General features: G+C 39.8%; 1 protein-coding gene across 1 annotated transcript in view; it reads left to right on the forward strand.

Annotated features, from left to right (window-relative positions):
* Positions 1–250: 250 nt before the first annotated feature.
* The window catches only part of lingo3a (leucine rich repeat and Ig domain containing 3a), a 40,342-nt gene continuing 14,390 nt past the window's right edge, over positions 251–26,202 (forward strand). The window contains exon 1 of the mRNA XM_061737024.1: positions 251–778. The gene's annotated coding sequence lies outside the window, so the exon portion shown is untranslated. The remainder of the gene's footprint in view (positions 779–26,202) is intronic.

A 26,202-nucleotide genomic window follows, 5' to 3' on the forward strand; every position in this document is an offset into this window, starting at 1 on the left:
TTATTTAGCCATGTCTTATTCATCGCATTTCCTCCCACTTGTATTCCCATTCAGTTTGCTCTTTCCCAGCGGAGTATCTTCCTTGTGTATAGCCAGCCCCTGAAAGATGAAGTGGGTGGAATTTTTAAGCATGGTGCTCATCTTCCGTTTTATCCCACAGGACTTGAATGCAGCACAAATCAGCCAGAGAGAGCGAGAGAGAGCTGTGGAAAGAGAAAGAGCGAGAGAGCAGCAACAGTGCAGACGAGCCCCAATGAACAGCAGTCGGCTCCTCTTTCAAACACACACCACGCTCTATATCCCTCACACACACAAATGCCAGCACGTCCGTACACATGCAACCCAGTGAACAGAGCAGCATCAGCCCGAGCCGCCTGCCGCTGCCTGTGGCAGCCCGAGCCGCATCCCCAAAACACAAAGCTGGAAGCCTGTTGGGAGAGGAGCTCCTGCTGCTGTATTAACACAAAAGAGAGGAGCGAGGAATACTGTGGACCTCGATTTTAAGGCTGTAGATAAATTATCTACACTACTGGGGAAGAGCAGAGACAGAGGGGGCTGGAAAGCAAGTGAATGCACTCCAGTCCTGCTGCTGCTGCTGCTGCTGCTGCTGCTGCTGCTGCTGCTGCTGGAGAAAGAGCAAGAGGAGGAGGAATCTCCGTGTCTGGAGAGGCTGCAAGAACAACGTTGTCCTGCACAGCCAGAAGAAACGGCCACAAGTGATCAGAGCACCTCCAGGCTTGTAGATGTGCAAGGAGCACAGTGCAAGTTTTAGTCCTGGGTGAGTCCCATCACACACAACCAACAGACACAAAGACATGCATCTTTGGTTTACTTCATGTGCTGTATGAAAGTGTCTGAAATCCATCACCACAAAATACACATATGCACATGTTAACCTTTTGTGTTCATTCCCTTTGCTGCTATGTCTTTCACTCTCACCTAAGCAGAGGACCTGATGAGCGTGAGATTCAAACTGCAATGGCAGTGACACTAGTTTATCCCTTCAGATTCTTCTCACACCGCCATGGTGCAGTCCCGGCCGATCAATTTGCTCTGTACTCACATGGACATCAGCTCTCATTAACTCACACCGGTCGTGCTATTCTATTGTCATCCTTGAGATCGTGCGCTTGTGCAGCCATGCGAGCGCAGCATCCATGTGTGTGTGTCTTTGGTTACCAGTGCTCAATTAGGATTTAATGATCTAAATGGTTGGTAGGAAGGATAAAGCAGCCTTTGATCGATCCATGCAGTCACCCCAGCGTTAGAGGCTCGGTGTTTGTCGCCCACATAAGCCTGTGTCCGTATTTGCTCAGCCCTCTTCCAGCTCTGTTCCTGCCTTTATTGGTGTGTGCCCAGTTCTTGGTGTAGCATGTGGAAACCATAAAATGATTATTCTCAGGAATACAGTTGAGCTTTAATCTCATGTCCTGTTGGTCACAGACTTGGGTTTTATTTCCCAACGATTCTTAAATTACAATCATGATAAAACAAGTATCTGCTTTCAGATTTTAAAGTCTGAACAGGTAACTTTTTTGCCCTTTTGATGACACGGACACCCTTCTTTACTGATGGAGGGCACTTCTGCCTCCATAGAAGGTTGTCAGAGAGGATGACATGATACAGCTTTGTCTAAAGTCTGCTAGATGACCAAGGTAACCCTGACTTTCCTATCTTTCAGGGCTTTTAGGATTTTTACTCATGCATCCTCCCACTGACCCCAATCACCCCATGCATGTCCTGTTTCATTGACCAGTATTACACCAGTGATGACAATGTAGAGATCCATGTGGTGCATTATTGAAGAACTGACGCAGCTGCAATATTTCATTATCGACACTGCTTCCTGTTTTTTAGAACAGTTTTCGATTCACTGGTTATTCAGTTTGTCAACTGAGACTTTTATCCTGCTCAGATGTTTTGCAGTGAGGTACAATAAGTACCCAGAATTCATGGGGAAAATGTTTCTTAGGAGATAAAACAGATTGTCTTTAACGACAGATTAGTTGCAGGGGGTTTAGTTTTTCTTTATTCCAGCTGAACAACTAAACCTCAGCTTGTCAGCATCGTGGTTCTTGGCATGTGCGACACAGGGTTAATTAGAGGAGAGCTGCAGAAGGCTTTACGTAGTGATTAATATTTTACAGCAGCATGGATAAAGTGGTAGATGTTTCTCTGAATTACTGTGCGAGCAGAGGAAGAAACTACCTCAAAAAGGTACAAAATAAAACAATCAAACCATCTTCTCACCATTTTCAACAATGTTAGTGTGGAAATTTAAAAAACAGAAGCACCATCCGAAGAGTTGATCACCTTAAGAGGTTTTGGCTCGATTAGCGTTCCATTTGACTTGAATAAGCTTCCCTCGGCTTTGGCTTGTTCACAGGTGATGCACATTTTAAAGATTTATTAATATTTTTAACTCTTTGAGCAGCCCATGGGCTTCTCAAAGTGACTGCTTGGCAATCTGATAATTGAGTCTGTTTTTTGCTCTACAATCCAGTAGGAGACAATAAAAAATAAAAGTTCAGTTACGGTAGTAAGAACAGTGAAGGGCAAACCGAGGCCTCAATGACCAAGAAAACCCTCCCAGGAGAACGGAAGTATTGCTAGAAAAGCAAATCAATGTCTCAGTTTAGCTTCAAAAGACCTTCAGCATGATTTAGATGACTCTGGTGGTGGTGCACAGTTTTAGTCTGCAGACAAACCTGCACAAATCTGACCTTTGTTGTAGAGTCCATAGAGAAAAGGAACCTGCATCTGCACACAAAATGAAGACAATGCCATGACAAACGCAGGATATAATATGAAATCAATTATTCACCTGTGCACAGGAGTGAATCGATCATGTTTTTCGGTGCCAGTGACATGTGTAACTTTTACTGTTAGAGTATAACATTGATTCAATTAAGTAACAGCAAATACTAGAGGCAAACACTGCACTGTCTAAATAAGATAAGATGTTGTTTTTATATAAATAATGACTTTCATTTTGGAAATCAGATCATCTCAAACAAATAAAATGCAGAGTGACATAAATTTCGACCAGGAGTGCCCAAACGTTTGCATACTGCTGTGTACTGTATATGTCTAGTCTTGTTTTAAGTGCTATGTTGTGCATTCTCATGTGCGTGTTGAGGGCATTTAAAGTGTAAAAAGCAAAGAGAAGACGGACAGGAGCTAAAGTAATTCTGTAACGGCATTTAATGGCACCCAAGGTGGCACTTAGCCTCCGTATTTGACAGATTTATGCGTCCGTAATGAAATGTGTGCTGACAGGTCTATGTGTCCCTTAGAGTACATTGTTGAATCAGGCCTGTTAGTCTTATCCACCACTGCGCCCACACTTACCTTCTCGTTTTGAACCTTCCGTTGCACATAAAACTGTCATCTGAGCTCAGTAGTGACGTTATCTCAACTTAAAACTGCCGATGTGCAGCCAATCTCATTGTTTTCAACTCTGGAGTATTTATGAGGGCACTAAAGCAAAGATGCATCCCCTGCAGGATAGTGTGGAGGAGGGAGGGAGGGAGTCAGGGAGGGCCAGGGAAGAGGCATACAGTGAAACAGTGCATGAGCGACATTAGGAGAGACAGAGAGGGAGACGTAGACTGTGAGTGGCTGTCTGATACCTGCAGGCACGCTGGCATGTCAGCTGTCGCTGTGAAGATATCCAGCTGGGATGATTGTGGCCGTGCATGTGCCGGCCATCCTCCCCTGCACAAACCAGAGTAATGCCATTAAAGATGTGCCGTCATCTTTATGCAAAGCTTAGAGAGTATGTGGGCCTTGTAAGTTGTTTTTTTTTTTTTTTACTTCTCCCTGGAATATAATTGCTTCATTTGACATTATTTGTGACAACGGCTGCTGGCTGACCTTGTTACCTTGGAGAAGTGGTTTCCAGCCTCTTTTGTCAGACAAATCACAGCAGTCCTGCCAGATGTATCCAAGCTCCTTTCTCACTGACGTGTGAATTAGTAATGAATGTTGGAATTTTATTTAATTAAGTTGCTTCCTCTGTGTCTCGGCTGTAAGTTTACATTTGCTCTGATTCAAATTTTAGGAGACAAAGTGAAGTTGTTAACCACTGTCCATTCATCTGGGGGACTGCAGCTGAAAAAGAAGGCATCATTTATCCAATACTTTTTGCTGATCTTTTTTTTTTATATTGCTTAATTACTTGAATCAAGATCTTAAGCTAACTGTTTGCTGCAAGAAGATCGCTTTAATAAAAGAATGACTCCTAAAGTCCAATTCCAGCTGACATTGAAGAAAATTACCCTTGTGAGCTTAATTTAGACCAAATATGAGAATCTTTTTATTCAAAATTCTGCGACAGTGTCTCACCTAGAGAGAAAAATAGGCTTAGGCTTGAGACAAATTACTGAGGCAGTGTGGTACAGCGACGCAAACAGCAGTTTGTCATTGCACTGCCGTTTATTTATATGATTTTAATAGAGCCACAAACAACTAAGGAGCCTTTTGTTGTAGTTTCTGACGCCAAAGGAATCACAGCCCATTAATCCAGCAATACAGTGTATAAATAATAAACATTTTGTTATTTTTATTAGCCTTTATTTATAGAGGTAAAATCTCATTGAGACCCAGGGTCTCATTTCCAAGAGAGACCTGTTTTAGGTAGGCAGCAGCAAAACACAAAGTTACAGACTAACCGAATGTACAAGAGACAAAAACAAAACAGAAACATCATTAATAATTAATTGATTAATAAAATAAAAAGCTACTACTAACTTTCTGATGTTGGCAGTAATTTGATATAAGAAGAGACTTAAAAAAGATAAAACAAATACGGACTGCACGTTCAACAAGGGAATAATAAAAATAAATTCATCACATAACATAAAGGACATTGAGCTTCTGGGACTTTTTTTTCTCCATAAAATGGCATGTAGTTCAATTTTAAGTAACTTGCACAGGTATGAAGCGGGCAAACATCTAGATTTCCATCCGGCTTCTCATTCTGTTTGACATTATAGATGCTGGTTGCCTAATGGCTTTTACGTCAACATTTGGTGCCAGTTCGGTTAAGTATGAGATAAACTGTACATTTGGTTTGCTAGAGCGGCGTACCTACTCCTTTCTTTTTATATTTGGGTAACATATACTTTCCCACCCACCAGAAACACTTATCCAACCTCCAAGAAGGATGTCTTATACTTTTCTATGGTCTTTTGAGCTTTTTAAGTTCCATTTCATTTCCACTCATCACTAAACAAACTGGCGTGTTTCACCAATAGTACCGTATTTTCCGCACTATAAGGCACTCTTAAAATCCTTAATTTTTCTCAGAAGTCTGCAGTGCTCCCTATATTCAGGTGCGACTTATGTATGAATTTTGTTGTGCTTACTGACCTCGAACCAATTTTATGTGGTACACTGCGCTCAAAAATCTGTCAAAATGTTTTAGTGCGACTTTGGTAGCGATCAAGCCGCTTCCCTTGATTGTCGGACCATCAGCTGACACAGCGACGTTGTATTAAAGTCAGTCCTCGGCTGGATAAGAGTTGCAACGTAAGACAACGTCTAACTATTTATGAAGTGCTGGTAAGCAATCATCACCCAATTTCTAGTCAATGTTACCTTACTATAATTAAACTTCAAGCAAACTTTAGGTTTTTAGAGTAAACCCAGGTTTCAAATCTATATAATCATCCAGTTATAATCAAATGTTAGAATACAACCTCACACTAACTTCAGCTGTCCGCTATCACTGGCAACGATGAACCAATCAGAGAACAGGACGTTGTAGCTACTACACTGGCCTCTTCCACTTTTATTTGTGGATTTGTGGAAGATGAATGATTTTCTGTTTTAGTTACAACTGGACGATATTCAGTTATGGTCAAAGGGTTGAATGAAGTTCGACTTACCAGACTGTTTTGTTTCGCTTTATATATGTTTTATCATGCGCCTTATAACCCGGTGTGCCCTATGTATGAAAATAGACCCGATCATTGATGTTGCGCCTCATAATGCGGTGTGCCTGATGGTAGGTTTCTACATTAACTCCCAGGTAACGTTTAGGACCAGTGAGGCAAAAACTCAGATGAATTACAGAGGTGAAAAAAAAAAAAAAAAAACGGATTGAGAAAAATATTTTTCTGATTTTTGGATGCTGCATATTTTATGTTTCTTCCGGTCTTTTGATAAGTGAATGTGTGGTGGGTTGGCCACTGCACTAGTATGAAGGAAGAAGCATCTCCTGCGTGTAGACTCGTACACAGTTAAGAGCAGTTAAGAGATCACTGCAGTCAGTTTGTCAGCTGGTGCTTCTGAGGATATGATGTGGTTTTTTTTGTAATACCCTTTGATCCCTTAATATTGCATCATCTGCATTTACAGATACATTAAACTGCAGAGACAGTTTTTAGGGGAAAGGCAGCTAAAAGGTTGTCAATTCAAACATTTCATTAAAATACCAGGTGTCTCTGACAGTGAACAGTGTTATAAAGAGCCTGGTCTCTGGGAGTTTATACACTTGCCAAACTCTATGCCTCATTTCATTTTATGAATTACTTGTCTTGCTGGCAGCTGCAGGGGCAGCAACTGGGCAGCCATAAAACAATATTTTTCAATATGGATGGACAGTCGTGACCGAGATCGCCAAAGAGAAAATGGAGTTCAGTGTTCTTTTAGGGATGGTTACATCTAATAGCAACTTGAAAAAAGATTTAAACAGGACTTCAGTGACTGCACATTGCATAAGGTTGTTAGACTTGTAGCAACCAGTTGATTGATTTCTTTTTTTTTTTTTTTTTTTACATCTTTTATTTATTTTACATCAATTAGAATAATTGATTGGTGCTATTCTAGCAGGTAACATGGAAAAATTATAAACGGATTAAAATTGATAACTGACACCGCTAACTGTTATGGTCTAAAATGAACTGTTGCAGATGTGACAGATTTCTTGGTAGCTATTCATTAAAGAAAATCCCCAGAAGGTCACTTACAGTGGGGAGAACAAGTATTTGATACACTGCCGATTTTGCAGGTTTTCCCACTTGAAAAGCATGTAGAAGTCTGTAATTTTTATCATAGGTAGTCTTCAACTGTGAGTGATGGAATCTAAAAAAAAAATCCAGAAAATCACATTGTATGATTTTTAAGTAATTAATTTGCATTTTATTGCATGACATAAGTATTTGATACATCAGAAAAACAGAACTTAATATTTGGTACAGAAACCTTTGTTTTCAATTACAGAGATCAGACGTTTCCTGTAGTTCTTGACCAGGTTTGCACACACTGCAGCAGGGATTTTGGCCCACTCCTCCATACAGATCTTCTCCAGATCCTTCAGGTTTCGGGGCTGTCGTTGGGCAATACGGACTTTCAGCTCCCTCCAAAGATTTTCCATTGGGTTCAGGTCTGGAGACTGGCTAGGCCACTCCAGGACCTTGAAATGCTTCTTACGGAGCCACTCCTTAGTTGCCCCGGCTGTGTGTTTCGGGTCGTTGTCATGCTGGAAGACCCAGCCACGACCCATCTTCAATGCTCTTACTGAGGGAAGGAGGTTGTTGGCCAAGATCTGGCGATACATGGCCCCATCCATCCTCCCCTCAATACGGTGCAGTCGTCCTGTCCCCTTTGCAGAAAAGCATCCCCAAAGAATGATGTTTCCACCTCCATGCTTCACGGTTGGGATGGTGTTCTTGGGGTTGTACTCATCCTTCTTCTTCCTCCAAACACGGTGAATGGAGTTTAGACCAAAAAGCTCTATTTTAGTCTCATCAGACCACATGACCTTCTCCCATTCCTCCTCTGGATCATCCAGATGGCCATTGGCAAACTTCAGACGGGCCTTGACATGCACTGGCTTGAGCAGGGGGACCTTGCGTGGGCTGCAGGATTTTAATCCATGACGGCGTAGTGTGTTACTAATGGTTTTCTTTGAGACTGTGGTCCCAGCTCTCTTCAGGTCATTGACCAGGTCCTGCCGTGTAGTTCTGGGCTGATCCCTCACCTTCCTCATGATCATTGATGCCCCACCAGGTGAGATTTTGCATGGAGCCCCAGACCGAGGGAGATTGACCGTCATCTTGAACTTCTTCCATTTTCTAATAATTGCACCAACAGTTGTTGCCTTCTCACCAAGCTGCTTGCCTATTGTCCTGTAGCCCATCCCAGCCTTGTGCAGGTCTACAATTGTATCCCTGATGTCCTTACACAGCTCTCTGGTCTTGGCCATTGTGGAGAGGTTGGAGTTTGTTTGATTGAGTGTGAGGACAGGTGTCTTTTATACAGGTAACGAGTTCAAACAGGTGCAGTTGATACAGGTAATGAGTGGAGAACAGGAGGGCTTCTTAAAGAAGAACTAACAGGTCTGTGAGAGCCGGAAGTCTTACTGGTTGACAGGTGATCAAATACTTATGTCATGCAATAAAATGCAAATTAATTACTTAAAAATCATACAATGTGATTTTCTGGATTTTTTTTTTAGATTCTGTCACTCACAGTTGAAGAGTACCTATGATAAAAATTACAGACTTCTACATGCTTTGCAAGTGGGAAAACCTGCAAAATCGGCAGTGTATCAAATACTTGTTCTCCCCACTGTAAATAACCGCTGACAAAATTAACAACAAATAATAATTGACTAATGAACTAATGAACATTGATTCATTCAGAATAAGACATTGATTCTGAATTGTGGTTCAAGAAAATTATTTGAAACAACAACAACAAAAAACAGAGAAATTAAACTGGCCAGGCCCCCAAGTTAATAGTTTGGTGGCTGTAACTCTCGGTGAGACTCGTACGCCTGTAGACGGGTATTTTGATCTGCTCTTCATTATCAAACTGCTTCATCTGTCTCAAGTTTGATGGATTTGTCCTCGCCATACTGCAGCTCTTTCCACGGATGTCCAAACTGATTTTGATCAGGGCTCATAGAAGGACACTTCAGACCAGTCCACTGTTATGTTCTTAGTCTTTCTTGGGTGTTTAAGCTGAGTGTTTTATCCTGTTGGAGCGCCTACACCAGGGGTATTCAACTAGATTGAGCCGGGGGCCACATCTGCAAAAGGACTGTATGGAGAGGGCCGCACAATTTGAAAATGTGGGGGTTTTCAAAATGTATTTTGCACTTAAAGACGAAGACTTATGTAAATATAATACATTTGTATTATACATTTGAATATATCTAGTTTACATATGAATGATGTATTAATTGTCGCCAGATTTAGTAATTGTGAATGTTAAATATAATATTCAGATAAAGAAATATTATTTTGAATGCAAGTTAATTTTGAAACCATGCATTGTGCAAACTTAATGAAATTGATATTGACCTACTTTTAATAAAACACGCCATAATGACAAAGCACCACTTTCCACCAAGATTTCCTTATTTGAATATTATATTAAGCATTGAGCACAACCATTTTAGTCCATAGTAGCCAGTTATAAAAATATTATAAAAAAAATAAATAAATAAATAAAAAATTTCAACAAACACCCCCTTTTTTGAAATATGACCAGGGGCCACATAAAAGCTCCTGGCGGGCCGCCAATTGAATATCCCTGGCCTACACCCTCCGACTGACACCAAGCTTTCTGACACTGGGAAGCACATTTATCCAAATGCTTTGATAGTCTTGAGATTTCATTGGACCTGCAGAGATTAAAGACACCTCTTTCCCCAGTTTGTTTTTTTTAACAATTCTGTTGGACCACAATTAAAAAGAAATGTCTGATTTACATTAGTCATTTATTGAATACAGTTTCAAGTTATTTTAGTGACCATTGATGGTTTTTTGTTCATTATTGCAAGGGTAAAAACAAACGATCCCACATGTTTAAATACATATTTTCTCTCTCTTTGATGTCGAATACTTATTAACTATATTCTTTCTCTGCTGCAGCACCAAGCACTCTGCTTTGTTCCCACCAGGTTCAGACACTTCCTACAGCAGTTTCACAATCAGTGCTTCTGCAGGAGGACATGGACTAAAAAATAGCAAATGGGATTATTATTGTGGTATTTCTGTTATTTGTTTACCAAATTATAAACTGTGCGCACACTAGGGCTTGTTATTTTTTAATTGCCCTCAGTCATCTCACTGCGGCTATATTTGTTTTAGTACCATGTGACCTGACCTCCTTGTTGTGTTTTTGATATTGTAAACACTGAATACTGGAAGCTGGAGGAATTTTTAGCATCACAGTGATGTATTTTTATGATGAAAAAGCAAAATGTGGATTTTATCTGCACAGATCTCACAACATTGCTACCTTTTTTTAGCTGTTGCAGAAGCTGTCAAAAGCTCTAATTATAAAATCACAAGAGAAAACATTCAAATTCTCTTCGGATTTTTTGTGTCAACTAAAGGACAGATTCCAGAGATGCGTAACCTCATGTTTATAGACCTATCAGTCCATTATTTTTGTAAGGAAGCACATTTGCAGCAGCTGACACGCACCGTCATGGCTTACTGCACTGTGCCAGCCAGCTGTGTCCTGTAGGCTGACTAGAGTTACACTTCTTTCATGTAACGGGCCCCGCATTTGAGGTAGCTTTCTAATCAGCTCTCTTTAATAATGCAGCTATGAGCAAGATGAGATTAACGCACAACATGCAAATAGTTTCTTTTCCTGTAAGATCTTCATATAAATGTGTATGTATATATATATATATATATATATATATATATATATATATATATATATATATATATATATATATATATATATATTAGGGCTGGGCGATATGGACCAAAAGTCATATCTCGATATTTTCTAGCTAAATGGCGATACTCGATATATATCTCGATATTTTTTCTGTGCCTTAATTGGGGTTTCCCCCAAAGCATTCTAGCATAGCATCTCTGTTAGCTTCATCTTTTTCTGAGGCAAACCCTTAAAAAAACAGTCGGTTTTAATACAATGTCGTGCCAAATGTCACACAGGTACCTTTGTTAACAGAGGTCTGCACAATATCAAAATGTATAAAACAAATGAAATAAAAATAAACTGCCTGCATATATAGAATAAAAATGCTTCTTGAAGAAAATAAAACAAATATCCCTTTCCTGCATAACAATTAAATTAAAATACACTGTGCAATTAATACAATGTAGACAGTAACAGGCAGACTTTTCCACTGAGGTTGACAGTTGTGCAAATAACAAAACATTTGTGCAAATCTCAAATAAAACATTCAAGTCAATTTGTCACAAAATAAGCTATATCAAAATCATTAAAAAAAAAATGTAAAAAAAATAAAAATAAAATCGATATAAACGATATTGTCTGGTACCATATCGTGTTTGAAAATATATCGATATATATTAAAATCTCGATATATCGCCCAGCCCTAATATATATATATATATATATATATATATATATATATATATATATATATATATATATATATATATATATATATATATATATATATATATATATATTTACCTACAGTCTTGAAACCGAGGAACCTAATGTGTTATATGTTGCGGTCAGACAGAATTAATACTATATAATGTCATGAACCACTGGATTATTGAATTATTCTTCAAATGGGCCTTGTCATCCACATTTAATAATGTGTTTGACTTGAATGATCTCTGAACCGTTCAGCCAGCCAATTCTGGGGGTAATCAGGATGCATTTAGATTAAGTCTTCGCATGAGATCTTCATCTGTTTCGGTTTATTGGAACTCCTTCAAGTAGCTGCGTCCTTTCCTTTTCCGCCAGTCCTCCTCATTAGGAAATGGGTCTTTGAACCTGCTAAACCTATTAAAATATCCCAATGATATTAACAAAGATCAAAGACCTTTGCCTCTTCATAACCTCTAATGCTGCTCCCCATCTGCTGATCACTCAAAGTCTACTTGTATGTCCTTTTTAGCTGCTGAACATAAGTCAGATCATTTTATCAACACGTTGACTGCCACAGAATGAAATACGTATCTTGCCTATGATTTCAGTCTTCATTTTTTTTTACGTTACTTCTCAGTGCCGTCTCACTGTATTTTGTGATGCTTATCTATTGATTGATGTTCTTTAACATTGCTTCTTTTGAGGACATGAACATTATCACATGAAGGCATCCACTAATGTTGCATTTGTGTTCATGAAAGGAAAGTCACCCGACTGTCAAAGTGGAGATATTTTTAGATTTTGTTTAATTTTAAACCTCAGTCTCTGCTTGGTTAGGCTGAGGCTTAGGAAGCTACTGTATATGGTTAAGATTAGGAACATATTATTGCTTGCCATAAAATAAACACTCCTCACAATGTGTACTTTATGATAAAATGTGTTAGTTTGGTTTAAAAATAAAAGACAAACTTTGAGATGGTCACAAAACAAACATTTGAGTGGAAAAGAAGACTGAGCAGCGTGCTAAGTGTCATAAAAAGAGGCCCAGTTTGTGTTTATGTGATTAAAGAAACTGCTTTTTTATTTTTTTAATGCTAACTGAAGATGAGTTGTTTCTTTAATCATGAATACTGGAATGAGAATATTTCATTTGAAGAAAGTGAGCAATGTAAGAGGAGGCTTGTTTTTGAGGGATTGGGGTTTTTAGGCTTACATATCCAAAGTCAGGCACTACAGTGCCGCTGTTTGCTGGATCGATGGTTAAGTTGTGACGGTACTGAGTTGAGGAAGAATAAAGAGAGGCAAATGTTTTGAAGCTGCAGCTTTTCTCGCGTTGCTTACCAAGCAGCGCCCAACGTCAATCATGTCTTAACACTGAGCGTACTGACTGTTACACTCATTTCACAGCTTTCCACAACACTGGAATGTTTTATATCTTTTTTCAAGAACTGCTTTGTTTTACTTCCTAGTTTGTGCTGGTAGTTGAATCTTGTCCGGAGCTTCTCTGATCTTCACTAATGAGTTTAAAAATGTCTATGGCGGACGGGCAGTTTTTCCTTCCTCCCGTACATCTGGGCGGCGTGGATGTTACGCCGAGGTCATCTCATGTTGTAGTTAGTGTGTTCATTAGTGCTGCAGCTTTGATGTGGTTAGAGTGTGTGCCATCGGAGACAGGATGTAATCACCACTTAATGATGAAGGCATTCATTTACCAAGTGACCTTTTATAATGTCAAACAGAAGCCTTTTTTAATTGGTAAAATACTGAACTCAATGGCTTGGTACACCGACAAAAATTAAAGGAGGCGTTTCTGTTCATTTTAATCACAGCAAACTGTATCAATATCATTCTGCACTGATTAGGCTCTCAGTAGCTAAATGGTATGGAAATAAGCCAAAAAAAGGGAAGAAATGAGTCTTGCAGCCCAAGAAAAGACATATTTTTAGGCAGAAGCTTGAGCTTGTCACATGAGAAGCTGTTAAAGCTCAGAAGAAAATCTCTCCCTTGTTTTGTGTCTGATTTGAACTAATAAAGCTGCAGCTGTATGTGTCCATGTGTAACTGTGACAGATGGGTGTGATGAAATTGCACACAGCATACTGTGCTTCCTCCTCTCCCCTTGCTCTCCCCCTCACGTCTTGCTCCCTTTTCTCTATGAAAGCATACAGATTTGGTTTGCCTGTCAGAAGGGTTTGATCAAAAGTAGTTTTTTCTTTGAAGTGACACACAGCTATGGGGAGTTTCTTCTGTTGTTCAGGCCAGGATTGTAAAGAGAAAAGCTGCAACAGTCGGCGGGTTTACTCCATTTTTACATGTGGATGAAGACTGCACAGTATGCCGTGCCTCCGTGGCAAAATACAAAGTTGTTTTCTTTTTGTCAGTATAGATCACAACCTTTGGATCTATATACGGTTATAAATATCTCTCCACATCACTGTGCAAACACAAACACTTAATCCCCTCCTGATACATTTTCTGAAGTCGACAGGTGCACTTTCTCGCCTGTGCTGTTTGCCACACTTTGAGGTGAAGAGGACAAGCCGCTTCTGGACATGAGGAGAATGTTATGAATTTATGAAGGAGCCAGAGGAGTCTGAGAGAAACGGCATGGCATGAGCCTGCCATCTTGCTGTTCTTCACTAACCTGTCACTGCCGTTGGATGAATTTTTCATCTTGTTATTTTTTTCCTCTTAAAAAAGAGATTGATCACACGCTCTGTGATCAGTCTGCCCGCGTGACAGTCGGCCTGTGTGACAGCACACTGTCACAGCCCGCCTCATCTATTTTAAAGACAACCCAGGCCTGTTTTCCTCTGCATATGCCCCTTTATTTTTTTTGGTTTGCACGTACAGTAGCTTTCTTTCAAAGAACTTTCCTTTCACTCTCCTTCTGCATCCCACTTTTGTCTCACGATGAGACGTCCCATCAGAACTGCTTTCAGCGAATCGCTTGGCTGTCTCAGAGCGAGGAAGCCAGCATCTGCATGACAGAGTAAACACTTTCAAGAGCTTGTGAATAATTTGTATGTCAGACTTTTGCTGTGGTTGTCACTGTTTGTATGGATGAGGCTTTTTCTTCCTCTCTTTTTTTTTTTTTTTGGTCAGGCAGAATCTTATTCTATCTAACATGCTGTTTCATCCCAGCTACGCTCAGCTCCTGTATGATGCCAACACATATCTGTGTTTCATACACAGACATGACCTAATTTCCTGGTGCATGTAGCTACACCTAGAAACTTTAAAGAAACCTCTGTAAGAGGTTGCAGAATAAAAAAAGATAAAAAATGCCTCAGACTGTATTGTTGGAACCATGATGTTTTATTTATCACCACTTGTGCTTACTTTTTGGACATTATTAATTTCTTAAGCCTAAATTTGAGGTCTCTTCTTTTATTCCTCATTTCCAGACTTAAGATGACACCAAACACCCCTCGTCTTTCATGCTCCTTCATCCCTCTCTTCGCTTCCTTCCTCCTGGAGGCCTTTAGGGAGAGCAGCTGAGTCACTCTCTCCTCTCTGTCTTCATCCTCAATCTGCTCTCCCTGCTCCGCCCTCCAGCTTCCTTATGTTTTCTCTCAGTAAGCCATCATCACGGGAGCTGACAACCTGTGTCATTTGCAGAGGTTTAGCATTAACTCCCTGCAGGGGAAAGTTGTTTTTTTCACATTTAGCAGGATCTCTCGCTACATGCTTGCAGTTTCAATGTCAGCATCCATGTGCTTCTTTTTTTTTGAGGAACTCGTATAAGTCAAGGTTGTTGGAGCTCCAACAGCACATTCATTGAAGGAGTCTCTCTGGTCTTGAGGTTTATACCAGCGACAGATGAGACAGTAGCTGTCACCCAAAGAGTTTCACACACGTATGACTTATGCATTGACAGTCCATGTTCAGCTGAAGTGCCTCACCTTTGAAAGTCCATTTGTAATTTTTTTTTCCCACGGCTCTGTCAGAGTGAATGATCGCTCATTATCCATTATCTTACAAATGCTTTGTTTTCATCTAAAGCTGTGTAACTTCCATTTATAACTTTATATTTCATGCCATGTTGCGTTCTTGTTCCTTATAACTGGTTGAAAGCATTCTTGTTCTCCTTTTGTATTTTTTAACCGCTTTGTTATTTTTTTGACGTGGCCAGTATCTTCATGCGTGCCTCTCTTTTTTTTCCTCCCTTCTCCAAACACCCGACTTCTTGCCTTCTTTTAACAAGAGCTTGTTGTTGCATTAGTTAATCTCTCAGAAGACGTGGCACAGATACAGATTCCACTACTTTTTCTGCTTCAGCCCCGAGCCATAAACAGGAGCTGCTTTCCTGACAAAGCATCACTTTACTATTTCGAGACACAAGTAGAGAATAAATGAATAAATTAGTGAATTAACAAATCATTGGCTGTCTCTGCAGATTTTGTGCAATAAATCATGTGAGGGCAGAGTGAGGATTGCAAAGTTTAAAAATTTATCAACAATTAGTTGCAGTGAGACGCTCTCTGTGTCTCTGCGCCATCAGAGCTGCAGTTTTAGTGCCAACTTTGTTGCTTGACAAACTTTAATTTCCTCAAAGCTTTCTGTAATTAACACTGTTGGATAATTACAGCAGACTCCCAAATGACTCTATTTACATTATTAACTTTAACGAATTAAGCAGAATGTTGTTGTAAAATGACTATTTTGTAATGTATAAAAAATAAAGATATTTGACAATTATTTGATTGTTCAGAACTATGGTCTGGTTTTGGCCGAGACTGCGCGACTGTCAGCCATGCCACTTTCACAGCTCTTTGCATGTGCTGGCTGCAGCCAGATTAAAGCTGGGTGGAGGAGAGATGGAGGAGGAAGTGGACTGAGCAGTGTGGCAGTTCCCAAAGGCACATTCCCAAACGCCTGGGATTAGAGGGCAGGGCACTGAAGTAGGCCATTCAAACAGGCTGGGCTGAAGTGTGGACACCGGACCAGGACACAGACAGCAGGACTGTCCAGAACATTTGATCATCAGCGTGTTTTTGTGCTGTAATCCCGGGCCCGTCATGATGCCAGAGCTGCATATGTGTCAGACAGGGATAATTACAAGTCCGGGACACTTTTCATCTTGATGCCCAAGATTTAGATGTCAGATGTGTCCTATTTTATGAGACAGTATATTGTGGGTCAGGGGTGGTTTGTTTATTGTAACACCATTCTGTGTCAGAAATACAAAGGATTTATCATGAAATCAAAAGCATTTATCTGCATTTTCGAAAACGGTGATTTGGCAGGTAATTAGTTTTCAATCAGTGCTTGATGTTGTATTTATACAGAAGTGCTGATATATGCTAATATATGAGCTTTTCCAGAAGTGTTTGTGATTGATGTGAACTTAGGTGAATTACTTGATTTTAAGTATGGAGGACCAAAACTGACATAATTAAAAATAAAAGCAGAAATATATATTTTTTTGTTTTTCCCCTTTCCTTATACATGCAATAGTTGTTTGTACATTTCCTTTTCTCTTCTTATTACTTCCAGTATCAAAAAAAAAAGCCATTTTTACTTTACCTCATGTATTTCTGCCTCATTATACAAATGAGGAGGGCTGCCCTTCTTGGTCCAACTCCTCTACTATTGATCAATAAACAGGAAGGAGCAGGATCGGCCAAAATCAAGATTATTGCACGAGGCAGTGACATACTGGGATAAACACACATACCCCTCACATTAGTTGAAGTGTATGTATAATGCTGCTCTCACTACCTTTTTGTTTACACAGTCAGCCCTCACTGAAGACTGAATATTGTCTAATGGGTGAATTTCTAAAATGATCGATTAATGTCATGTGGTGTTGGGTAGACACAGGGACATTATAAAGCCAACAAACCAGCTAGTGTATATTAACTATAAATCTAGCCATTTGTATTATTATTAGTTTTAGTCTTGAATAAAATGGAGGGTAGAATTGAGATGAATATAATTCAATATAGGGGACACTTATCAACTACACTGCCAGAAACGGAAAAGGCAATCATTAGCTCTGACTTTTCTGCTGTTTGTAAGTGTAAAAACACTAAAGTCAAAGAATTAGTTTTTATTCTTTTTTATTTTCGATCAAGTGGGCTATGGCACAATAGCTGCAAGCTACCCGCTATAAATGTGCAGGCCGTCCAAATATAAAGCCAGTCAAGGACTTGTCTAATGCAGTGGGTGAGCAGCCTTGGCATGCTGGTCGTTAGCCTCTCCAATGCTAACGCATGTCAGGGACAGAACGATCCAATGAGTGCTGGGTTCAACACCAAAATGACCGGCCAAGTAACGTGAGCAGTCGTCTTCTCGGTTGCCAGTGATCGGTGCAGGCCTATCAGTAATCTGCACCGACACCGCCCTTTGTGCAATACTGTACTCCTGATTTTAGCCAGATCCTGCTTCTTCCCGTTTATTGACCAAGAGTAGCGGAGCTGGACCAAGAGGGGCAGCCCTCCTCATTTGCATAATGAAGCAGAAACGCATAGGTCAAGTAAAAAGAGGAGATGAGGGAAAGTAAAAACAAGGAATGCATGTACAAGGAAAAGGAAAAAGAAAATATTTCTGCTTTTATTTTAGTCAGTCCTCCATATAAAAACTAGAAATACCTGTCAAATTAGAGTTAAATAGATTTTGAGCTTGCAGATATAAACAAGCCTATTCACAATTAAATGAATATTCTTTGAAAGATTCAAGGTTGTGTAAGAAATGAATGTGGGTGTGTAAAAGAGATTTGTAAAAATAGTGATGTCAAATAAAGGAAACAGAAGAGCTTTTGTGATCATATTTTCACAGCGGTGCTTCTGTATCTGCCTGTTATCCCATTTAATTATTCAGATGATCCCCACAATGTGATGTGAAATCCTGGCTATGTTCAAATTTTCAAAAATCTCAGATTGGAAAAATCTTTTTATAATAAGCAGCCGAGATGGATGATGAAGAACGTTTCGGATCAGGATTTAATGAGGTCCGCAACATGAAATGACATGGTACAAAACAGTGACACAGGATTACTGATCCCCTCCTTGTCAGTGAAGCTGATGAGCCCGTGCAGTTGAGAGTCAGTGAAGGGAGGAGGAGATCAGGAGAGAGGAAGAGGTCAAGAATGCCTGGCAGCATTTGGTTACAGTGGAGAAGCAGAGGAAAAGCTTGTTCTTTCACATTTCAGCTCCTCCGTTTTTAATGCCTTACTTCACATTTTATGACAATGTTGCAGTCAATTTAACAAGTACTCTCAAGGTATCACTCATTTAAAACATACGAGGACACCGGAAGCTCAGTCGCTCTAGAGAAGGACGGCAGCCTTCGGACTGCAGCTGATGTTATCAGACGATGTTCAACCTTCTTTGGGTGTTTTGACCCTTATTAGGGCTGGGGATCGATTCAAATGTCAAGAATCGATTCGATTCCGATTCTTAAGATTCAGAATCGATTATCAAGATTTGATTCGATTCGATTCAATTCGGATATTGATTTGGGTTAGTGTTATTAAAACTGTTTTTTGAGCTGTTGCATGAATGATATGACTGTAGTTATGCAAAATATTACTACTAGTATTATATTGAGATTAAACAGCAAGTATTGGCAGCTAATGATGCTGTAAGGACCAATCAGCTCCCAGAATGCTGATAGAACTGCTTTCAGAAACATCATGGGTCAGAATTACCAAACAGATCCAGGGAGGAAACAGAGACGGATGAAATCGGTTTTATTTTTTCCCACATTCCGTTTTTATTTGTTCCATTTTCGGTCTATTTTGGTTTTTAATTTTTGAGCATTTGGTTTTTAGCATTTTTTGCAAATGTAACTCCAAGACAGTATATAAAGTAATGAAATATAGACAATTTATGCAATTATAACCTAGGACTTTAATGTTTTCATACCTTTAAACATATTTAAAGGCAAAAACATGGCACCAGTTATTCTCGTGTCCAACAAAACATTCCTTTTTTGGGGATAAACAAAAAATTAACCAAAAGTTGTAATGTAATGATGAAAAAAAAATATACATAAATAAATAAAAGAATATTAAAAAAAATAAAAATCGATCTTTAGACATATGAATCGATTTTTAGGAATTAATATGAGAATCGATTTAGAATTGGGAAATCGATTTTTTAAACACAGGCCTAACCCTTATCCGTGACGCCCTCCAGTTGGCGGGTCAGCAGTGCTGCCCATCAGCTCCAGGCCTTCAGCACTCTTCCTCCCCAAAAAGATGCTCTTTGTGCTGCTTCCCGAGCCACTGCCGTGTTTGCTCCTCAGCTGAGTGTCGTTGACACAGACTTCACTGCACGCCTCCTGTGCACCCCACTTAAACCCCACATTTGTCTCCCATTGTCTCTGCACTTCTCGAGAGGTCTTGGTATTTAAAGGGGGGCGACGACTATTGATGGGTTAAGTACGTTCCAAGATCGTGTTGGCGGTTGCCTGAAGGTGAGAGTCAAACTGGTTCTCCAAAAAATCGAATCATAACATGGTTTTGTGCTTCGTGGTTGTAAAACATGTCCTCATTTCCCCCTGTGAATTGACATGACTCCCTGAGCCCTGAATGAAATGTCTGTAACATGCTCTGGTCAAGGATAACACCGCTTACGGTACCACAACACCCTCTCAAACATGTCTTTTCTTTTCTTCTCTTTTCATTGCGGTGAGTTTTGTGGCGGGGAGGGGTGAGAACCACTCAGATCCACTCTATCATCATTTTACGTAGCAGATAAATTATTTGAGATCTGACCTTGAGGTACCATGCAAATGTGAATTTGAACACAAATTACACTCAATAATGCTTGAAGCACTTTACTGCAACATGAGAGCTCATACAGGAATCTACCTCCACACCAAACTGATTGGCAATCTAGCTTTTCTTCTTTTTTTTTTTGCTCATGTAATTATACTTTCCTCACCCACAGTTCGTCTATGAGCAGTCTATGCTAATCATTCATTAATCCACAATCACGTCATCATGCATCAGCCACATTCTGGCTTAATGAACCGTGAGCTTTGTTATAATACCTACAAATGAAAATGTGATGTTTGTAGGAAAGCAGAAAGGATGAACAAAAGGGTCTTGATTTTTCACTACTGAGATATGGTGAATGCACCATTATTTGAAGCTGGGGAATATAAATAAAATATAGATGAAGTGGCTGGATAACTTCACTCTGAGCTGTGTCTAAGACGTAACACTTGCTGCAAACCTGAACAGCTCACTGACATAATTTCAGCCCAGTTAATTGAGCTGCAAGTGAATTCAGACACTGGAATACTGTATATGACCACACTCAGAGAAAAAGGTTTTTTTCTTTTCTTTTTTTAGTCATATGTCCCCATTAAAAAAAACCAGAGAAAGCATGTCAAAGACATTCAGTTTGCAGAGACAGTGGTGGCGGTCCTCTCATGCAGGGCATTTCTCTCCTCCCTTCATCCTCCTCCCTCCTCTTCCTCATTTGCACTGTTTTCTCCCCAGCTTCAGGTTATTGTGGTGTCACAGCTTCAGGTGGCCGTTCTTTTTTAAGAGCAGCCAGCACTCCTGACAACCAAAGTCACCTCCACAGTATACAGTATGTGGTGTCACTACACAAGCTGTGCATGCCTCTGCATTAGGACATTTTACCCAGCACGTGTCTTCAAGGTGAAGCCTCCACAGACTTTCCTTACCTGAAAAGATAAGGATTTTTTTCTAACATATCTATTTTATTATTTTATAAAGGTGAACTTTTTCAAGAACACTGAGTAAAAGCTAAATGTCAGTCTGCATTGTTCTCATCTAACATTGTCCACTCGGAGCTGCTGATCCTTTACAGTAACTGTGTTACTTTGTTCCAGTAAAGCTTGCACTTGAGGTCTAATTTTTAAAATATAAACTAATTTGTTTCTTAGATTGTCACAAAAAAAATCTTGAGAAGAGGCGGCATTCATGGAATATTATTTATTTAAGACACATAGCTGGATTTACGAGGTTGAGAGCAATGAAGTGGCTTTTATTTTTGTTTTTGCTGTAACAAGGGATCACAAGATTCATGAAAATGTGGAAGGCGTTTCTCCAAATGAAAAAGCTATTGAAACCTACAACATGACCTTTGATCCAGAGACATTTCCTTCCTTTTTTTCTGCGGGACTCTAGTGGCCTTTATTAACAGTAAGTAGAGAAAGGGACAAAAGGGCCATGACCTGGTCTGGCTGCATGAGGGTTGTAGCGTCTGTGATGGAGCCCCTGCTTGACCAGGTGAGCTACCAAGACAAAAGACAAAATGTCTTTTTAAATGATACGTTCCTGAGTTTGTCGAGTCTCCGAGAGGGCGATAATGTCCCTCCATAAATGCTACCAGGCTCCTCTGACAAAAACTGTAATTTTACCTGACAGAACATGCCAGATGTTAGTTCACCACCACTTCAACTATCCAAACCGATACACAACGACTTCAAAGTAATACAATAAAACAAACCTGTCTAATGGAGGTACTAGTACCCCAACAACTGTTGCAGCTTTGCTTTTAGGAGCTTAGACTTCATAGGGCTGACTGATGGTGAGGCGCAGCAATACATTTTTGCTCAATTCTACTCTGCACTTGGAAATTACATTTTTTTTGTCATTCATGCCTTGTGAACCACTTTGTTGTCGCTGTCGGTTTTTCCTTTGTCATTGTTTCTCATTTTTGCTTACTTTGTTCATTTCATATCTACAAATACAAGAAAATCAAAAGTCCTGTTTTATATCGTTTTACTTTTATATGTCTGATAATAAGTTGTACTGTTCCTTTGAAGAAACAGTTTCATAAGTTGTCAGCCTTTGATTGTGCAATAAAATATCAAGCAATCAGACAATCGCCTCAAATTAGATTAAAATAAGACGGGGCCATCATTTCACAAATCTGACAGCAAAATCGGCTCTTTAGCCTCCTTTATGCAGTTAAACCTGAAAAATTATGTTTGAATAATGTCTGTACACTGTTATGCAAAACTCCTTTTTCAACATGAAAACATTTTTCAATCAGGAGTTTCCGAACGTGATTATCCAAGTTTTTATTTCTTCTTGTTTAGATTACAGCAGTGTTTTTTTTTTTAAATTAAAAAGCTCTGCATTGTCTTTAAGGGGCACAAAACACCAATAGCAGGGCCTGATAGGAGAGGTCACATGACTTCTGTTTTGTCATCTCTTTGCTGGTTGCCAGTAAGTTTTACAATTCATTTTAGTTTTGGATCCAACTTTCAAATGTACTCTACTTTTTCGTAATCCTTAAATCACCCAGCTAGGAATTTTTAGAGACTCCTGACACTCAATTTAAAATTTGAGGGGATCAGCCAAGCAGTTACACTTTGACCGTAAAATGTTCTTCCCTATTTTTTACGCTGCATCAAGTGAGTAAATTATTGAAAAAGCATCTACGGACATTTTTTAACCAGAAAAGCTTTAAGTTAAGGAGAGCTTGATGATATTCTTTTATTTCTCTGTCTTTTATACTTTATTGTACAAGTAAAATGTTATGTTTTTCTTCCTTTTATCATCTCCAAATCGGGCAAGTGTTGACTATCATTCAGTGAAAGTAATACACTAACAAGTTCCTTTCTACTCCATTTTATTTATTTTTACACGTTCACTTGAGCACTGGTTGCTTCACCTGCTCTGTGAACAAGTGATTAAAGGCATAAATGACTCCAGTTGGAGGAAAACTGATGTCCCGGGGTCTACAAGTCTTTGTGAGTGACGCCTGGAAGCGATCTAATTAGGCTTTTGACAGTTCATGTTAGACTGACCATGGCTCAGTCGTCTAATCTGGCCTTGAATCTTGAGGGTGCCCAGCTGCAGGATCAATGTGAGCGTGCAGCTATCACCTCCATCTGTCTCTCGATTTGTAACGAGCACGATTCTCAGCGTGGACCGTCAGGAGCACGGTGGCTGATCCGCCGGGTTCCATCTGTGCCTTTCAGAGATGTCTCTTCTTGGTTTATTACACAGACAGAACTTTCTCCACCTCGCTGCTGTCTAGTGATGAATTATGAATGGATGTGAATTCAGCTGCGCTGCTGGCCAGGCCGGAGGATTACTTTCAATTTGCCCTGCACCGCTTGCGCCCTCCATGACTCGCATTGCTTGTCAGATTTCTTTCTCAAGGGACCTCCATGGCAGTATTAGATTTACACCTCAAACTTCAACCCTGCCAGGCATGTAAAAAGTTTAAAACATTAGGCCTTTTGGATGCTGCGTGCACTGCATGTCAGCGCTCACACAACATGTTCTCTGCCTCTTTACATTGCTCGCATCACCCCCGGATAACGTTTCTCATTTCCCATCTTAGAGAAGAGGGAAACTGCTGCGTACATATAAAGCCGGACGTGTTGACTCCCGATAACTGCTTGCAATAGTCCCAGTTGATGAGCAAGCAGCAGGCAGTGGAAGGGAAGTAGAAAGGGCAGGGATCCTTTTAATGAAGCTAGTGAGAAGGACACGAAGAGCCTGCGGGTGTCAGGAAGAATTAGATCAGACACCATCACATTTTCCAAGCATAAAGGAAATTCTGGTGGAGGAAGTTTTTCAAACATAAAAGAAACAAGGACAAAGAAAAGGCTATAGTTATTCCCTCTCCTGTTATAACTTAATCTTTAACATATGAGGTTACACCTGGGAGCGAGTTCAGACATCCTTCTCCAGCAGCGTTTTAAGCTGTCTTTCACCATCCTGCACGGTGTATTGCAATTACTCCGTCTCAGTCTTTCAATTCGTTTATTTAAGGAGGACGAAGTGCTCGTCTCTCACCGGCCCTCTGATGTCTCTCAATCGCCAACCTCACCACCTCTTCCCCAGATTCCACCTGTAGGCTAAAGACAGAGGAAAGACAACCCCAGCACATTTGGGGGGGCTGCATAAGTTTGAAAATATGTTATTCAGCTTTGCCAATGATTGTTACTTAACTTGCTCAGATACTATGAATTCTTACCAACTTTATCTCCACCAAGTTTAATCAAGAATCATATATAAAATAATGATGCATTCCCACAATGGTCTAATGTTTTATAACTTAAAAAGAAAAGCTATCTTTTTACCAGCATTCTTGAATCTTTTGCCAGTTAAATGTTGGAAATTCTGGTTTCTTATGTTTTTGCAAGTACCATCATAAGCAGCAGTGTGTCCATCCAGCCATTATATGTACCCGCTTCAGTAATATTGCAAGCTGATGAAATCAGCAGACGCACAATTACGTTGTGGGCCTTTATTTGTTGACTTTTACACATATGAATAGCACGCTCAGTTTTACATAAAACATATAGACCATTTAGATTACATAAAATGATCCAGTAAATGGCACAATGCTCAGTAATACGCAAAGTGCCTATATAAACTCAACCTTAGAGGCAGGAGTGGGCCATCTGGCCCACGCAGCATCACACAGCAATAACATTAACATCATTTTCAGCAGCACACATGAGGGGTTTTCAAGTCTTAACAATGATAAAACATCTTTGCAGAATGAACTCACTGTGCCTCCTGAAAGCAATATCCTCATGGTTGCATCCAAAACCGTTTTCTTAAAGTAATCTGTTAACATCGGATCTACAGTACTATATCATCACAGGAGGAGAGCCATGAGTTTCACATTTTTGCATAAGTTATTAAAAACACAAGTCAGGGTTCTTTCACACCTTAGATTGTTTGCGCTGGTCCAGATCTCTTTATAAGTTTGTAAACTGTTAGCATTTTCATCTTGGGTCTCTGATTAAATTGGGACACATTAATGCTGTGATATGTTTATTGAATTTTGTTATCATGTCAAATAGAAGGCTTGCTGTGGGTTGCTAGCCCTGCATACCCACTATCTGCCTCTCCTATCTGGATACGGCAGGGTGTGAGAGCGATGAGGAGACAAGCCAGTTGGCTTGGAAAAGATCCTGGACTGAAGTGATGACTGGTGACAAGGCAGACAGGCCGGCCAGGCAGCAGATAAATGCAAGAGACGGATCGCTCTTACCTCTAACTCTTTATGACTTTGTCTTTCTGGCCCTCGTATTTATGCATTTTATCCCAGTGCAACCACCAAAGTGATTTTACAGAACAGATGAGCAGCCTTAATTGGTCATTTAGAGGCGCTAACACACTGGCAGGCCATTTAAGTACATAACAATTAATCTTATTAACCTTTGAACTGTGTTTGTATTTATAGAAAATCATTTCCACTGGGGTAGTTTTGTGTTGGACTGGGATATTTGCCATAATGTATCCCCTCTCTCATTATTTACTTCTGTATGAGGTACCCACTTATACATTCATTATTGTCTTATTTCACTGAAAGCAATGAGGACGATGCAGATGATGAATTCTCACTGTTTATACAAAATGACGGCCATGTCTGTCTGCTTTGTCTGGATTCATTGATAAGAAAGGGAAAACAGCAGTTGTGTTGGGAGTTACGTTTGCTCCAGTTCTCTATTACATGAGAATAATGGGAATAGACGAGAGCATTGTGCGGTAATTGAAAAAGTGCCACGCATATGGAACAATCAAAGCAGGGAGACGTGGCAACCAGCCATTTGCTCTCAAGTGCTTACAGAGAAAGCACAGTAATGGATGTTTCCAAGTCATTACATTTTTTATTTGTTTGGTGGTTTCAAAAATGTCATAGTTAAAAGGCCCCTGGTGCGTTCAAACTGAACCGTCTTAATCAATCAACTTACCAGTCATTGCCAAACACAATCGAGAATGATAACAAATTGTATTTTTTTTTTCCTCTTCTAAAAAAAAATGCTTCAAAGCCATTTAAACATGGATGAATCAAAATAACGTGTTTTATTTATTTATTTATTTTGATCTGTTAAATCTGTTTACTGACCATAAACAATCGTCTGTCCTCCCAGTTCTCCCAATTACGAGCTG

The sequence above is a fragment of the Cololabis saira genome, chromosome 13, assembly GCF_033807715.1.
Source record: "Cololabis saira isolate AMF1-May2022 chromosome 13, fColSai1.1, whole genome shotgun sequence".
NCBI classification, from domain to species: domain Eukaryota; kingdom Metazoa; phylum Chordata; class Actinopteri; order Beloniformes; family Belonidae; genus Cololabis; species Cololabis saira.